Source organism: Chiloscyllium plagiosum, unplaced genomic scaffold (assembly GCF_037043375.1).
Source record: "Chiloscyllium plagiosum isolate Xiang-an unplaced genomic scaffold, Cpla_swu_hap1 HiC_scaffold_28, whole genome shotgun sequence".
NCBI lineage: Eukaryota > Metazoa > Chordata > Chondrichthyes > Orectolobiformes > Hemiscylliidae > Chiloscyllium > Chiloscyllium plagiosum.
The window spans coordinates 2,696,675-2,716,649 of NW_028270166.1; the positions used below are offsets into that span (position 1 = coordinate 2,696,675).

General features: G+C 58.2%; 1 protein-coding gene across 1 annotated transcript in view; it reads left to right on the forward strand.

Moving 5' to 3' along the window:
* The window catches only part of cpamd8 (C3 and PZP like alpha-2-macroglobulin domain containing 8), a 507,250-nt gene that overhangs the window by 249,028 nt on the left and 238,247 nt on the right, over positions 1 to 19,975 (forward strand).

A 19,975-nucleotide genomic window follows, 5' to 3' on the forward strand; every position in this document is an offset into this window, starting at 1 on the left:
TGGGGTTACGGCTCCCCCTCACACACTGACTCTCACTGGGGTACGAGCTCCCCCATACACACACAGTGATTCTCACTGGGGTACAGGCTCCCACACACACACACTGACTCTCACTGGGGTACAGGCTCCCACACACACAGACTCTCACTGCGGTACAGGTTCCCACACACACTGACTCTCACTGGGGTCCAGGCTCCCCTACACACGCTGACTCTCACTGGGGTCCAGGCTCCCCCTCACACACTGACTCTCACTGGGGTACAGATCCCACACACACACACAGTGACTCTCACTGGGGTACAGGCTCCCCCTCACACACTGGCTCTCACTGAGGTACGGGCTCCCCCATACACACACACTGACTCTCTCTGGGGTACTGGCTCCCCCTCACACACTGACTCTCAATGGGGTACAGGCTCCCACACACACAGACTCTCACTGCGGTCCAGGCACCCACACACACTGACTCTCACTGGGGTCCAGGCTCCCCCTCACACGCTGACTCTCACTGGGGTCCAGGCTCCCCCTCACACACTGACTCTCACTGGGGTACAGGCTGACCCTCACACACTGACTCTTACTGGGGTACAGGCTCCCCCTCACACACAGACTCTCACTGGGGTACAGGCTCCCACACACACACACACTGACTCTCACTGGGGTACAGGTCCCACACATTGACTCTCACTGGGGTACAGGTCCCACACACACACAGTGACTCTCACTGGGGTACAGGCTCCCCCTCACACACTGACTCTCACTGGAGTACAGGCTCCCACACAAACATTGACTCTCACTGGGATACAGGCTCCCACACACATATTGACTCTCACTGGGGTACAGTCTCTCCCACACACACTGACTCTCACTGGGGTACAGGCTCCCCCTCACATTTTGACTCTCTCTGGGGTACAGGCTCCCACACACACACTGACTCTCACTGGGGTACAGGCTCCCCCTCTCATACTGATTCTCACTGGGGTACTGGCTCCCCCTCTCATACTGCCTCTCACTGGGGTACGGGCTTCCACACACACACTGACTCTCACTGGGGTACAGGCTCCCACACACACACCGTCTCACACTGGGGTACAGGCTCCCACACACACACTGACTCTCTCTGGGGGACAGGCTCCCACACACACACTGACTCTCACTGGGGTACAGGCTCCCCCTCTCATACTGACTCTCACTGGGGTACTGGCTCCCACACACACACTGACTCTCACTGGGGTACGGGCTCCCCCTCACACACTGACTCTCACTGGCGTACAGGCTCCCACACACACACTGAGGTACAGGCTCCCACACACACACTGACCCTCACTGGGGTATGGGCTCCCACACACACTCTGACTCTCACTGGGGTACAGGCTCCCCTCACACACTGCGTCTCACTGGGGTACGGGCTTCCACACACACACTGACTCTCACTGGGGTACAGGTTCCCACACACACACTGACTCACACTGGGGTACAGGCTCCCACACACACACTGACTCTCTCTGGGGGACAGGCTCCCACACACACACTGACTCTCACTGGGGTACAGGCTCCCCCTCTCATACTGACTCTCACTGGGGTACTGGCTCCCACACACACACTGACTCACACTGGGGTACAGGCTCCCACACACGCACTGACTCTCACTGGGGTACGGGCTCCCCCTCACACACTGACTCTCACTGGCGTACAGGCTCCCACACACACACTGAGGTACAGGCTCCCACACACACACTGACCCTCACTGGGGTATGGGCTCCCACACACACTCTGACTCTCACTGGGGTACAGGCTCCCCTCACACACTGCGTCTCACTGGGGTACGCGCTCCCACACACAAACTGACTCTCACTGGGGTATGGGTCTCACACACACACACTGACTCTCATTGGTGTCCAGGCTCCCCCTCACACACTGACTCTCACTGGGGTACAGGCTGACCCTCACACACTGACTCTCACTGGGGTACAGGCTCCCCCTCACACACTGACTCTCACTGGGGTACAGGCTCCCCCTCATAGATTGACTCTCACTGGGGTACAGGTCCCACACATTGACTCTCACTGGGGTACAGGTCCCTCACACACACACAGTGACGCTCACTGGCGTACAGGCTCCCCCTCACACACTGACTCTCACTGGGGTACAGGCTCCGACGCACACACTGACTCTCACTGGTGTACAGGCTCCCACACACACACTGACTCTCACTGGGGTACAGGCTCCCACACACACACACTGACTCTCACTGGGGTACAGGCTCTCCCTCACACACTGACTCTCACTGGGGTACAGGCTCCCACGCACACACTGACTCTCACTGGGGTACAGGCTCCCCCTCACGCACTGACTCTCACTGGGGTACAGGCTCCCACACACACTGACTCTCACTGGGGTACAGGCACCCCTCACACACTGACTCTGACTGGGGTACGGGCTCCCCCATACACACCCACTGACTCTCACTGGGGTACAGGCTCCCACACACACACACTTACTCTCACTGGGGTACAGGCTCCCCCTCACACGCTGACTCTCACTGGGGTCCAGGCTCCCCCTCACACACTGACTCTCACTGGGGTACAGGCTGACCCTCACACACTGACTCTCACTGGGGTACAGGTCCCACACACACACAGTGACTCTCACTGGGGTACAGGCTCCCCCTCACACACTGACTCTCACTGGGGTACAGGCTCCCACGCACACACTGACTCTCACTGGTGTACAGGCTCCCACACACACACACTGACTCTCACTGGTGTACAGGCTCCCACACACACACACTGGCTCTCACTGAGGTACGGGCTCCCCCAAACACACACACTGACTCTCACTGGGGTACAGGCTCCCACACACATACTGACTCTCACTGTGGTACAGACTCCCCCTCACACACTGACTCTCACTGGGGTACAGGCTCCCACACACATACTGACTCTCACTGGGGTACAGGATCACCCTCACACACTGACTCTCACTGGAGTACAGGCTCCCACACAGACATTGACTCTCACTGGGATACAGGCTCCCACACACATATTGACTCTCTCTGGGGTACCAGCTCCCCCATACACACACACTGACTCTCACTGGGGTAAAGGCTCCCCCTCACACACTGACACTCACTGGGGTACAGGCTCCCCCTCACACACTGACTTTCACTGGGGTACAGGCACCCCTCACACACTGACACTTACTGGGGTACCAGCTCCCCCATACACACACACTGACTCTCACTGGGGTACAGGCTCCCCCTCACACACTGACTCTCACTGGGGTACAGGCTGCCACACACACTCACAGTGACTCTCACTGGGGTACAGATCCCACACACACACACACTGACTCTAACTGGGGTACAGGCTCCCCCTCACACACTGGCTCTCACTGAGGTACGGGCTCCCCCATACACACACTGACTCTTACTGGGGTACAGGCACCCACACACACTGACTCTCACTGAGGTCCAGGCTCCCCCTCACACACTGACTCTTACTGGGGTACAGGCTCCCACACACACACTGACTCACACTGGGGTACAGGCTCCCACACACACATTGACTCTCACTGGGGTACAGGCTCTCCCACACACACACTGACTCTCACTGGGGTACAGGCTCCCCCTCACACACTGACTCTCAGTGGGGTACAGGCTCCCACACACACACACTGACTCTCACTGGGGTACAGGTCCCACACATTGACTCTCACTGGGGTACAGGTCCCACACACACACAGTGACTCTCACTGGGGTACAGGCTCCCCCTCACACACTGACTCTCACTGGGGTACAGGCACCCCTCACACACTGACTCTGACTGGGGTACGGGCTCCCCCATACACACCCACTGACTCTCACTGGGGTACAGGCTCCCACACACACACACACTGACTCTCACTGGGGTACAGGCTCCCACACACACACACTGACTCTCACTGGGGTACAGGCTCCCACACACACACTGACTCTCACTGGGGTCCAGGCTCCCCCTCACACACTGACTCTCACTGGGGTACAGGCTCCCACACACACACACTGACTCACACTGGGGTACAGGCTCCCCTACACACACTGACTCTCACTGGGGTACAGGCTCCCCCTCACACACTGACTCTCACTGGGGTACAGGCTCCCACACACACTCACAGTGACTCTCACTGGGGTACAGATCCCACACACACACACACTGACTCTCACTGGGGTACAGGCTCCCCCTCACACACTGACTCTCACTGGGGTACAGGCTCCCACACACACTCACAGTGACTCTCACTGGGGTACAGATCCCACACACACACACAGTGACTCTCACTGGGGTACAGGCTCCCCCTCACACACTGGCTCTCACTGAGGTACGGGCTCCCCCATACACACACACTGACTCTCACTGGGGTACAGGCTCCCACACACACTCACAGTGACTCTCACTGGCGTACAGGCTCCCACACACACACACACACTGACTCTCACTGGGGTACAGGCTCCCCCTCACACACTGACTCTCATTGGGGTACAGGGTCCAACACACACTGACTCTCAATGGGGTACAGGCTCCCACACACACAGACTCTCACTGCGGTACAGGCACCCACACACTGACTCTCACTGGGGTCCAGGCTCCCCCTCACACGCTGACTCTCACTGGGGTCCAGGCTCCCCCTCACACACTGACTCTCACTGGGGTACAGGCTGACCCTCACACACTGACTCTCACTGGGGTACAGGCACCCACACACACTGACTCTCACTGGGGTCCAGGCTCCCCCTCACACGCTGACTCTCACTGGGGTCCAGGCTCCCCCTCACACACTGACTCTCACTGGGGTACAGGCTGACCCTCACACACTGACTCTTGCTGGGGTACAGGCTCCCCCTCACACACTGACTCTCACTGGGGTACAGGCTCCCACACACACACACTGACTCTCACTGGGGTACAGGCTCCCCCTCACACACTGACTCTCACTGGGGTACAGGCTCCCACGCACACACTGACTCTCACTGGTGTACAGGCTCCCACACACACACACTGACTCTCACTGGGGTACTGGCACCCCCTCACACACTGACTCTCACTGGGGTACAGGCTCCCACACACATACTGACTCTCACTGTGGTACAGACTCCCCCTCACACACTGACTCTCACTGGAGTACAGGCTCCCACACAGACATTGACTCTCACTGGGATACAGGCTCCCACACACATATTGACTCTCACTGGGGTACAGGCTCTCCCACACACACTGACTCTCACTGGGATACAGGCTCCCACACACATATTGACTCTCACTGGGGTACAGGCTCTCCCACACACACTGACTCTCACTGGAGTACAGGCTCCCACACAGACATTGACTCTCACTGGGATACAGGCTCCCACACACACTGACCCTCACTGGGGTACAGGCTCCCCCTCACATTTTGACTCTCTCTGGGGTACCAGCTCCCCCATACACACACACTGACTCTCACTGGGGTAAAGGCTCCCCCTCACACACTGACTCTCACTGCGGTACAGGCTCCCACACACACTGACTCTCACTGGGGTCCAGGCTCCCCTACACACACTGACTTTCACTGGGATATAGGCTCCCAAACACACACACACTGACTCTCACTGGGGTATGGGCTCTCACACACACACACTGACTCTCACTGGGGTATGGGCTCTCTCACACACACACTGACTCTCACTGGGGTATGGGCTCCCCCACACACTGACACTTACTGGGGTACCAGCTCCCCCATACACACACACTGACTCTCACTGGGGTACAGGCTCCCCCTCACACACTGACTCTCACTGGGGTACAGGCTCCCACACACACTCACAGTGACTCTCACTGGGGTACAGATCCCACACACACACACAGTGACTCTCACTGGGGTACTGGCTCCCCCACACACACTGACTCTCACTGGGGTCCAGGCTCTCCCTCACACGCTGACTCTCACTGGGGTCCAGGCTCCCCCTCACACACTGACTCTCACTGGGGTACAGGCTGACCCTCACACACTGACTCTTACTGGTGTACAGGCTCCCACACACACACTGACTCACACTGGGGTACAGGCTCCCACACACACATTGACTCTCACTGGGGTACAGGCTCTCCCACACACACACTGACTATCACTGGGGTACGGGCTCCCCCTCAGATTGACTCTCACTGGGGTACAGGCTCCCACACACACACTGACTATCACTGGGGTACGGGCTCCCCCTCACACACTGACTCTCACTGGCGTACAGGCTCCCACACACACACAGACTCTCACTGCGGTACAGGCTCCCACACACACTGACTCTCACTGGGGTATGGGCTCTCACACACACACTGACTCTCACTGGGGTACAGGCTCCCCCTCACACACTGACTCTCACTGGGGTACAGGCTCCCACACACACAGACTCTCACTGCGGTACAGGCTCCCACACGCACTGACTCTCACTGGGGTATGGGCTCTCACACACACACTGACTCTCACTGGGATCCAGGCTCCCCCTCACACACTGACTATCACTGAGGTACGGGCTCCCCCTCACACATTGACTCTCACTGGGGTACAGGCTCCCACACACACACTGACTCTCAATGGGGTACAGGCTCCCACACACACAGACTCTCACTGCGGTACAGGCACCCACACATTGACTCTCACTGGGGTACAGGTCCCACACACACACAGTGACTCTCACTGGGGTCCAGGCTCCCCCTCACACACTGACTCTCACTGGGGTACAGGCTGACCCTCACACACTGACTCTTACTGGGGTACAGGCTCCCCCTCACACACTGACTCTCACTGGGGTACAGGCTCCCACACACACACACTGACTCTCACTGGGGTACAGGTCCCACACACACACAGTGACTCTCACTGGGGTACAGGCTCCCCCTCACACACTGACTCTCACTGGGGTACAGGCTCCCACGCACACACTGACTCTCACTCTTGTACAGGCTCCCACACACACTCACTGACTCTCACTGGGGTACAGACACCCCCTCACACACTGACTCTCACTGGGGTACAGGCTCCCACACACATACTGACTCTCACTGTGGTACAGACTCCCCCTCACACACTGACTCTCACTGGGGTACAGGCTCCCACACACATACTGACTCTCACTGGGGTACAGGCTCCCACACAGACATTGACTCTCACTGGGGTACAGGCTCCCACACACACAGACTCTCACTGGGGTCCAGGCTCCCATACACACGCTGACTCTCACTGGGGTCCAGGCTCCCCCTCACACGCTGACTCTCACTGGGGTCCAGGCTCACCCTCACACACTGACTTTCACTGGGGTACAGGCTCCCAAACACTCACACACTGACTCACACTGGGGTATGGGCTCTCACACACACACACTGACTCTCACTGGGGTACAGGCTCCCCCTCACACACTGACACTTACTGGGGTACAGGCTCCCACACACACTCACAGTGACTGTCACTGGGGTACAGATCCCACACACACACACAGTGACTCTCACTGGGGTACAGGCTCCCCCTAACACACACTGACTCTCACTGGGGTACTGGCTCCCCCTCACACACTGACTCTCAATGGGGTACAGGCTCCCACACACACTCACAGTGACTGTCACTGGGGTACAGATCCCACACACACACACAGTGACTCTCACTGGGGTACAGGCTCCCCCTCACACACACTGACTCTCACTGGGGTACTGGCTCCCCCTCACACACTGACTCTCAATGGGGTACAGGCTCCCACACACACTGACTCTCACTGGGGTCCAGACTCCCCCTCACAAGCTGACTCTCACTGGGGTCCAGGCTCCCCCTCACACACTGACTCTTACTGGGGTATAGGCTGACCCTCACACACTGTCTCTTACTGGGGTCCAGGCTCCCCCTCACACGCTGACTCTCACTGGGGTCCAAGCTCCCCCTCACACACTGACTCTCACTGGGGTACAGGCTGACCCTCACACACTGACTCTTACTGGGGTACAGGCTCCCACAGACACACTGACTCACACTGGGGTACAGGCTCCCCCTCACATATTGACTCTCACTGGCGTACAGGCTCCCACACACACACACACTGACTCACACTGGGGTATGGGCTCTCACACACACACTGACTCTCACTGGGGTACAGGCACCCCTCACACACTGACACTTACTGGGGTACCAGCTCCCCCATACACACACACTGACGCTCACTGGGGTACAGGCTCCCCCTCACACACTGACTCTCACTGGGGTACAGGCTCACACACACACAGACTCTCACTGCGGTACAGGCTCCCACACACACTGACTCTCACTGGGGTACAGACTCCCCCTCACACACTGGCTCTCACTGAGGTACGGGCTCCCCCTCACATTTTGACTCTCTCTGGGGTACAGGCTCCCACACACACACTGACTCTCACTGGGGTACAGGCTCCACCTCTCATACTGATTCTCACTGGGGTACTGGCTCCCCCTCTCATACTGCCTCTCACTGGGGTACGGGCTTCCACACACACACACTGACTCTCACTGGGGTACAGGCTCCCACACACACACTGACTCACACTGGGGTGCTGGCTCCCACACACACAATGATTCTCACTGGGATACAGGCTCACCCTCACACACTGACTCTCACTGGAGTACAGGCTCCCACACACACACTGACTCTCTCTGGGGGACAGGCTCCCACACACACACTGACTCTCACTGGGGTACAGGCTCCCCCTCTCATACTGACTCTCACTGGGGAGCTGGCTCCCACACTCTCACTGACTCTCACTGGGGTACGGGCTTCCACACACACACACTGACTCTCACTGGAGTACAGGCTCCCACACACACACTGACTCTCTCTGGGGGACAGGCTCCCACACACACACTGACTCTCACTGGGGTACAGGCTCCCCCTCTCATACTGACTCTCACTGGGGTACTGGCCACCACACACACACTGACTCTCACTGGGGTACGGGCTCCCCCTCACACACTGACTCTCACTGGCGTACAGGCTCCCACACACACACTGAGGTACAGGCTCCCACACACACACTGACCCTCACTGGGGTATGGGCTCCCACACACACTCTGACTCTCACTGGGGTACAGGCTCCCCTCACACACTGCCTCTCACTGGGGTACGCGTTCCTACACACACACTGACTCTCACTGGGGTATGGGTCTCACACACACACTGACTCTCATTGGGGTCCAGGTTCCCCCTCACACGCTGACTCTCACTGGGGTCCAGGCTACCCCTCACACACTGTCTCTCACTGGGGTACAGGCTGACCCTCACACACTGACTCTCACTGGGGTACAGGCTCCCCCTGACACACTGACTCTCACTGGGGTACAGGCTGACCCTCACACACTGACTCTTACTGGGGTCCAGGCTCCCCCTCACACGCTGACTCTCACTGGGGTCCAGGCACCCCCTCACACACTGACTCTCACTGGGGTACAGGCTGACCCTCACACACTGACTCTTACTGGGGTACAGGCTCCCACACACACACTGACTCACACTGGGGTACAGGCTCCCACACACACATTGACTCTCACTGGGGTACAGGCTCTCATACACACACACTGACTCTCACTGGGGTACAGGCTCCCACACAAACACTGACTATCACTGGGGTACGGGCTCCCCCTCACACACTGACTCTCACTGGCGTACAGGCTCCCACACACACTCACACTGGGGTATGGGCTCTCACACACACACACTGACTCTCACTGGGGTACAGGCACCCCTCACACACTGACACTTACTGGGGTACCAGCTCCCCCATACACACACACTGACGCTCACTGGGGTACAGGCTCCCCCTCACACACTGACTCTCACTGGGGTACAGGCTCCCACACACACAGACTCTCACTGCGGTACAGACTCCCCCTCACACACTGGCTCTCACTGAGGTACGGGCTCCCCCTCACATTTTGACTCTCTCTGGGGTACAGGCTCCCACACACACACTGACTCTCACTGGGGTACAGGCTCCCCCTCTCATACTGCCTCTCACTGGGGTACGGGCTTCCACACACACACTGACTCTCACTGGGGTACAGGCTCCCACACACACACTGACTCACACTGGGGTACAGGCTCCCACACACACAATGATTCTCACTGGGGTACAGGCTCACCCTCACACACTGACTCTCACTGGAGTACAGGCTCCCACACACACACTGACTCTCTCTGGGGGACAGGATCCCACACACACACTGACTCTCACTGGGGTACAGGCTCCCCCTCTCATACTGATTCTCACTGGGGTACTGGCTCCCCCTCTCATACTGCCTCTCACTGGGGTACGGGCTTCCACACACACACACTGACTCTCACTGGGGTACAGGCTCCCACACACACACTGACTCACACTGGGGTGCTGGCTCCCACACACACAATGATTCTCACTGGGATACAGGCTCACCCTCACACACTGACTCTCACTGGAGTACAGGCTCCCACACACACACTGACTCTCTCTGGGGGACAGGCTCCCACACACACACTGACTCTCACTGGGGTACAGGCTCCCCCTCTCATACTGACTCTCACTGGGGAGCTGGCTCCCACACTCTCACTGACTCTCACTGGGGTACGGGCTTCCACACACACACACTGACTCTCACTGGAGTACAGGCTCCCACACACACACTGACTCTCTCTGGGGGACAGGCTCCCACACACACACTGACTCTCACTGGGGTACAGGCTCCCCCTCTCATACTGACTCTCACTGGGGTACTGGCCACCACACACACACTGACTCTCACTGGGGTACGGGCTCCCCCTCTCATACTGACTCTCACTGGGGTACTGGCTCCCACACACACACTGACTCACACTGGGGGACAGGCTCCCACACACACACTGACTCTCACTGGGGTCCAGGCTCCCCCTCACACACTGACTCTCACTGGGGTACAGGCTGACCCTCACACACTGACTTTCACTGGGGTACAGGCTCCCCCTCACACACTGACTCTCACTGGGGTACAGGCTCCCCCTCATTGACTCTCACTGCGGTACAGATCCCACACACACTCACAGTGACGCTCACTGGGGTACAGGCTCCCCCTCACACACTGACTCTCACTGGGGTACAGGCTCCCACGCACACACTGACTCTCACTGGTGTACAGGCTCCCACACACACACTGACTCTCACTGGGGTACAGGCTCCCCCTCATTGACTCTCACTGCGGTACAGATCCCACACACACACACAGTGACGCTCACTGGGGTACAGGCTCCCCCTCACACACTGACTCTCACTGGGGTACAGGCTCCCACGCACACACTGACTCTCACTGGTGTACAGGCTCCCACACACACACTGACTCTCACTGGGGTACAGGCTCCCACACACACAATGATTCTCACTGGGATACAGGCTCACCCTCACACAATGACTCTCACTGGAGTACAGGCTCCCACACACACACTGACTCTCTCTGGGGGACAGGATCCCACACACACACTGACTCTCACTGGGGTACAGGCACCCCTCACACACTGACACTTACTGGGGTACCAGCTCCCCCATACACACACACTGACGCTCACTGGGGTACAGGCTCCCCCTCACACACTGACTCTCACTGGGGTACAGGCTCACACACACACAGACTCTCACTGCGGTACAGGCTCCCACACACACTGACTCTCACTGGGGTACAGACTCCCCCTCACACACTGGCTCTCACTGAGGTACGGGCTCCCCCTCACATTTTGACTCTCTCTGGGGTACAGGCTCCCACACACACACTGACTCTCACTGGGGTACAGGCTCCCCCTCTCATACTGATTCTCACTGGGGTACTGGCTCCCCCTCTCATACTGCCTCTCACTGGGGTACGGGCTTCCACACACACACTGACTCTCACTGGGGTACAGGGTCCCACACACACACTGACTCACACTGGGGTACAGGCTCCCACACACACAATGATTCTCACTGGGATACAGGCTCACCCTCACACAATGACTCTCACTGGAGTACAGGCTCCCACACACACACTGACTCTCTCTGGGGGACAGGATCCCACACACACACTGACTCTCACTGGGGTACAGGCTCCCCCTCTCATACTGACTCTCACTGGGGTACTGGCTCCCACACACACACTGACTCACACTGGGGTACAGGCTCCCACACACACACTGACTCTCACTGGGGTACGGGCTCCCCCTCACACACTGACTCACACTGGGGTACAGGCTCCCACACACACACTGACTCTCACTGGGGTATGGGTCTCACACACACACTGACTCTCTCTGGGGGACAGGCTCCCACACACACACTGACTCTCACTGGGGTACAGGCTCCCCCTCTCATACTGACTCTCACTGGAGAGCTGGCTCCCACACACACACTGACTCTCACTGGGGTAGGGGTTCCACACACACACACTGACTCTCACTGGAGTACAGGCTCCCACACACACACTGACTCTCTCTGGGGGACAGGCTCCCACACACACACTGACTCTCACTGGGGTACAGGCTCCCCCTCTCATACTGACTCTCACTGGGGTACTGGCCACCACACACACACTGACTCTCACTGGGGTACGGGCTCCCCCTCGCACACTGACTCTCACTGGCGTACAGGCTCCCACACACACACTGAGGTACAGGCTCCCACACACACACTGACCCTCACTGGGGTACAGGCTCCCCTCACACACTGCCTCTCACTGGGGTACGCGTTCCTACACACACACTGACTCTCACTGGGGTATGGGTCTCACACACACACTGACTCTCATTGGGGTCCAGGTTCCCCCTCACACGCTGACTCTCACTGGGGTCCAGGCTACCCCTCACACACTGTCTCTCACTGGGGTACAGGCTGACCCTCACACACTGACTCTCACTGGGGTACAGGCTCCCCCTGACACACTGACTCTCACTGGGGTACAGGCTGACCCTCACACACTGACTCTTACTGGGGTCCAGGCTCCCCCTCACACGCTGACTCTCACTGGGGTCCAGGCACCCCCTCACACACCGACTCTCACTGGGGTACAGGCTGACCCTCACACACTGACTCTTACTGGGGTACAGGCTCCCACACACACACTGACTCACACTGGGGTACAGGCTCCCACACACACATTGACTCTCACTGGGGTACAGGCTCTCATACACACACTGACTATCACTGGGGTACGGGCTCCCCCTCACACACTGACTCTCACTGGCGTACAGGCTCCCACACACACACTGACTCTCACTGGGGTATGGGTCTCACACACACACTGACTCTCTCTGGGGGACAGGCTCCCACACACACACTGACTCTCACTGGGGTACAGGCTCCCCCTCTCATACTGACTCTCACTGGAGAGCTGGCTCCCACACACACACTGACTCTCACTGGGGTAGGGGTTCCACACACACACACTGACTCTCACTGGAGTACAGGCTCCCACACACACACTGACTCTCTCTGGGGGACAGGCTCCCACACACACACACACTGACTCACACTGGGGTATGGGCTCTCACACACACACTGACTCTCACTGGGGTACAGGCACCCCTCACACACTGACACTTACTGGGGTACCAGCTCCCCCATACACACACACTGACGCTCACTGGGGTACAGGCTCCCCCTCACACACTGACTCTCACTGGGGTACAGGCTCCCACACACACAGACTCTCACTGCGGTACAGGCTCCCACACACACTGACTCTCACTGGGGTACAGACTCCCCCTCACACACTGGCTCTCACTGAGGTACGGGCTCCCCCTCACATTTTGACTCTCTCTGGTGTACAGGCTCCCACACACACACTGACTCTCACTGGGGTACAGGCTGACCCTCACACACTGACTCTCACTGGGGTACAGGCTCCCCCTGACACACTGACTCTCACTGGGGTACAGGCTGACCCTCACACACTGACTCTTACTGGGGTCCAGGCTCCCCCTCACACGCTGACTCTCACTGGGGTCCAGGCACCCCCTCACACACTGACTCTCACTGGGGTACAGGCTGACCCTCACACACTGACTCTTACTGGGGTACAGGCTCCCACACACACACTGACTCACACTGGGGTACAGGCTCCCACACACACATTGACTCTCACTGGGGTACAGGCTCTCATACACACACACTGACTCTCACTGGGGTACAGGCTCCCACACAAACACTGACTATCACTGGGGTACGGGCTCCCCCTCACACACTGACTCTCACTGGCGTACAGGCTCCCACACACACACACACTGACTCACACTGGGGTATGGGCTCTCACACACACACACTGACTCTCACTGGGGTACAGGCACCCCTCACACACTGACACTTACTGGGGTACCAGCTCCCCCATACACACACACTGACTCTCACTGGGGTACAGGCTCCCCCTCACACACTGACTCTCACTGGGGTACAGGCTCCCACACACACAGACTCTCACTGCGGTACAGGCTCCCACACACACTGACTCTCACAGGGGTACAGACTCCCCCTCACACACTGGCTCTCACTGAGGTACGGGCTCCCCCTCACATTTTGACTCTCTCTGGGGTACAGGCTCCCACACACACACTGACTCTCACTGGGGTACAGGCTCCCCCTCTCATACTGATTCTCACTGGGGTACTGGCTCCCCCTCTCATACTGCCTCTCACTGGGGTACGGGCTTCCACACACACACTGACTCTCACTGGGGTACAGGCTCCCACACACACACTGACTCACACTGGGGTACAGGCTCCCACACACACAATGATTCTCACTGGGGTACAGGCTCACCCTCACACACTGACTCTCACTGGAGTACAGGCTCCCACACACACACTGACTCTCTCTGGGGGACAGGATCCCACACACACACTGACTCTCACTGGGGTACAGGCTCCCCCTCTCATACTGACTCTCACTGGGGTACTGGCTCCCACACACACACTGACTCACACTGGGGTACAGGCTCCCACACACACACTGACTCTCACTGGGGTACGGGCTCCCCCTCACACACTGACTCTCACTGGCGTACAGGCTCCCACACACACACTGAGGTACAGGCTCCCACACACACACTGACCCTCACTGGGGTATGGGCTCCCACACACACTCTGACTCTCACTGGGGTACAGGCTCCCCTCACACACTGCCTCTCACTGGGGTACGCGTTCCCACACACACACTGACTCTCACTGGGGTATGGGTCTCACACACACACTGACTCTCATTGTGGTCCAGGTTCCCCCTCACACGCTGACTCTCACTAGGGTCCAGGCTACCCCTCACACACTGACTCTCACTGGGGTACAGGCTCCCCCTCACACACTGACTCTCACTGGGGTACAGGCTCCCCCTCATAGATTTACTCTCACTGGGGTACAGGTCCCACACATTGACTCTCACTGGGGTACAGGTCCCACACACACACACACAGTGACGCTCACTGGGGTACAGGCTCCCCCTCACACACTGACTCTCACTGGGGTACAGGCTCCCATGCACACACTGACTCTCACTGGTGTACAGGCTCCCACACACACACTGACTCTCAGTGGTGTACAGGCTCCCACACACACACACTGACTCTCACTGGGGTACAGGCTCCCCCTCACACACTGACTCTCACTGGGGTACAGGCTACCACGCACACACTGACTCTCACTGGTGTACAGGCTCCCACACACACACTGACTCTCACTGGGGTACAGGCTCCCACACACACACACACTGACTCTCACTGGCGTACAGGCTCCCCCTCACACACTGACTCTCACTGGGGTACAGGCTCCCCCTTACGCACTGACTCTCACTGGGGTACAGGCTCCCACACACACTGACTCTCACTGGGGTACAGGCACCCCTCACACACTGACTCTGACTGGGGAACGGGCTCCCCCATACACATCCACTGACTCTCACTGGGGTACAGGCTCCCACACACACACACTGACTTTCACTGGGGTACAGGCTCCCAAACACACACACACTGACTCACACTGGGGTATGGGCTCTCACACACACACTGACTTTCACTGGGGTACAGGCACCCCTCACACACTGACACTAACTGGGGTACCAGCTCCCCCATACACACACACTGACTCTCACTGGGGTACAGTCTCCCCCTCACACACTGACACTCACTGGGGTACAGGCTCCCACACACACAGTGACTCTCACTGTGGTACAGATCCCACACACACACACACTGACTCTCACTGGGGTACAGGCACCCCTCACACACTGACACTAACTGGGGTACCAGCTCCCCCATACACACACACTGACTCTCACTGGGGTACAGGCTCCCCCTCACACACTGGCTCTCACTGGGGTACAGGCTCCCACACACATACTGACTCTCACTGGGATACTGGCTCCCCCTCACACACTGTGAGGGGGAGCCCACACAGGCTCCCACACAGACATTGACTCTCACTGGGGTGGGAGTCCCCCGTACTGTGTGGGCTCCCCCATACACACACACTGACTCTCACTGGGATACTGGCTCCCCCTTCACACACTGACTCTCACTGGGGTACAGGCTCCCACACACACACTGACTCACACTGGGGTACAAGCTCCCACACACACATTGACTCTCACTGGGGTACAGGCTCTCCCACACACACACTTACTCTCACTGCGGTACAGGCTCCCCCTCACATATTGACTCTCACTGGAGTACAGGCTCCCACACACACACTGACTATCACTGGGGTACGGGCTCCCCCTCACACACTGACTCTCACTGGCGTACAGGCTCCCACACACGCACACTGACTCACACTGGGGTATGGGCTCTCACACACACACTAACTCTCACTGGGGTACAGGCTCCCACACACACACTGACTCACACTGGGGTACAGGCTCCCACACACACACTGACTCTCACTGGGGTACAGGCAGCCCTCACACACTGACACTTACTGGGGTACAGGCTCCCACACACATACTGACTCTCACTGTGGTACAGACTCCACCTCACACACTGACTCTCACTGGGGTACAGGCTCCCACACACATACTGACTCTCACTGGGGTACAGGCTCCCACACACACACTGACTCTCACTGGAGTACAAGCTCCCACACACATATTGACTCTCACTGGGGTACAGGCTCTCCCACACACACTGACTCTCACTGGGGTACAGGCTCCCCCTCACATTTTGACTCTCTCTGGGGTACCAGCTCCCCCATACACACACACTGACTCTCACTGGGGTACAGGCTCCCCCTCACACACTGACTCTCACTGGGGTACAGGCTCCCACACACACAGACTCTCACTGCGGTACAGGCTCCCACACACACTGACTCTCACTGGGGTCCAGGCTCCCCTACACACACTGACTCTCACTGGGGTACGGGCTCCCCCTCACACACTGACTCTCACTGGGGTACAGGCTGACCCTCACACACTGACTCTTACTGGGGTACAGGCTCCCACACACACACTGACTCTCACTGGGGTACAGGCTCCCACACACACACTGACTCTCACTGGGGTACAGGTCCCACACATTGACTCTCACTGGGGTACAGGTCCCACACACACACAGTGACTCTCACTGGGGTACAGGCTCCCCCTCACACACTGACTCTCACTGGGGTACAGGCTCCCACGCACAAACTGACTCTCACTGGTGTACAGGCTCCCACACACACACACTGACTCTCACTGGCGTACAGGCTCCCACACACACACACACACTGACTCACACTGGGGTATGGGCTCTCACACACACACTGACTCTCACTGGGGTACAGGCACCCCTCACACACTGACACTTACTGGGGTACCAGCTCCCCCATACACACACACTGACGCTCACTGGGGTACAGGCTCCCCCTCACACACTGACTCTCACTGGGGTACAGGCTCCCACACACACAGACTCTCACTGCGGTACAGGCTCCCACACACACTGACTCTCACTGGGGTACAGACTCCCTCTCACACACTGGCTCTCACTGAGGTACGGGCTCCCCCAAACACACACTGACTCTCACTGGGGTACTGGCTCCCCCTCACACACTGACTCTCGCTGGGGTACAGGCTCCCACACACATACTGACTCTCACTGTGGTACAGACTCCCCCTCACACACTGACTCTCACTGGGGTACAGGCTCCCACACACATACTGACTCTCACTGGGTTACAGGCTCACCCTCACACACTGACTCTCACTGGAGTACAGGCTCCCACACACACACTGACTCTCACTGGGGTACAGACTCCCCCTCACACACTGACTCTCACTGGGGTACAGGCTCCCACACACATACTGACTCTCACTGGGGTACAGGCTCACCCTCACACCCTGACTCTCACTGGGGTACAGGCTCCCCCTCACATTTTGACTCTCTCTGGGGTACAGGCTCCCACACACACACTGACTCTCACTGGGGTACAGGCTCCCCCTCTCATACTGATTCTCACTGGGGTACTGGCTCCCCCTCTCATACTGCCTCTCACTTGGGTACGGGCTTCCACACACACACTGACTCTCACTGGGGTACAGGCTCCCACACACACACTGACTCACACTGGGGTACAGGCTCCCACACACACACTGACTCTCACTGGGATACAGGCTCCCACACACACACTGACTCACACTGGGGTACAGGCTCCCACACACACAATGATTCTCACTGGGGTACAGGCTCACCCTCACACACTGACTCTCACTGGAGTACAGGCTCCCACACACACACTGACTCTCTCTCTGGGGGACAGGCTCCCACACACACACTGACTCTCACTGGGGTACGGGCTCCCCCTCACACACTGACTCTCACTGGCGTGCAGGCTCCCCTCACACACTGCCTCTCACTGGGGTACGCGCTCCCACACACACACACTCTCACTGGGGTATGGGTCTCACACACACACTGACTCTCATTGGGGTCCAGGTTCCCCCTCACATGCTGACTCTCACTGGGGTCCAGGCACCCCCTCACACACTGACTCTCACTGGGGTACAGGCTGACCCTCACACACTGACTCTCACTGGGGTACAGGCTCCCCCTCACACACTGACTCTCACTGGGGTACAGGCTCCCCCTCATAGATTGACTCTCACTGGGGTACAGGTCCCACACATTGACTCTCACTGGGGTACAGGTCCCACACACACACACAGTGATGCTCACTGGGGTACAGGCTCCCCCTCACACACTGACTCTCACTAGGGTACAGGCTCCCACACACACTCACAGTGACTCTCACTGGGGTCCAGATCCCACACACACACACAGTGACTCTCACTGGGGTACAGGCTCCCCCTCACACACTGGCTCTCACTGAGGTACGGGCTCCCCCATACACACACACTGACTCTCACTGGGGTACGGGCTCCCACACACACACTGACTCTCACTGGGGTACAGGCTCCCACACACACACTGACTCACACTGGGGTACAGGCTCCCACACACACATTGACTCTCACTGGGGTACAGGCTCTCCCACACACTCACTGACTCTCACTGGGGTACAGGCTCCCCCTCACATATTGACTCTCACTGGAGTACAGGCTCCCACACACACACTGACTATCACTGGGGTACGGGCTCCCCCTCACACACTGACTCTCACTGGCGTACAGGCTCCCACACACACACACTGACTCACACTGGGGTATGGGCTCTCACACACACACTGACTCTCACTGGGGTACAGGCACCCCTCACACACTGACACTTACTGGGGTACCAGCTCCCCCATAAACACACACTGACTCTCACTGGGGTACAGGCTCCCCCTCACACACTGACTCTCACTGGGGTACAGGCTCCCACACACACAGACTCTCACTGCGGTACAGGCTCCCACACACACTGACTCTCACTGGGGTCCAGGCTCCCCTACACACCCTGACTCTCACTGGGGTCCAGGCTCCCACTCTCACACTGACTCTCACTGGGCTACGGGCTCCCCCTC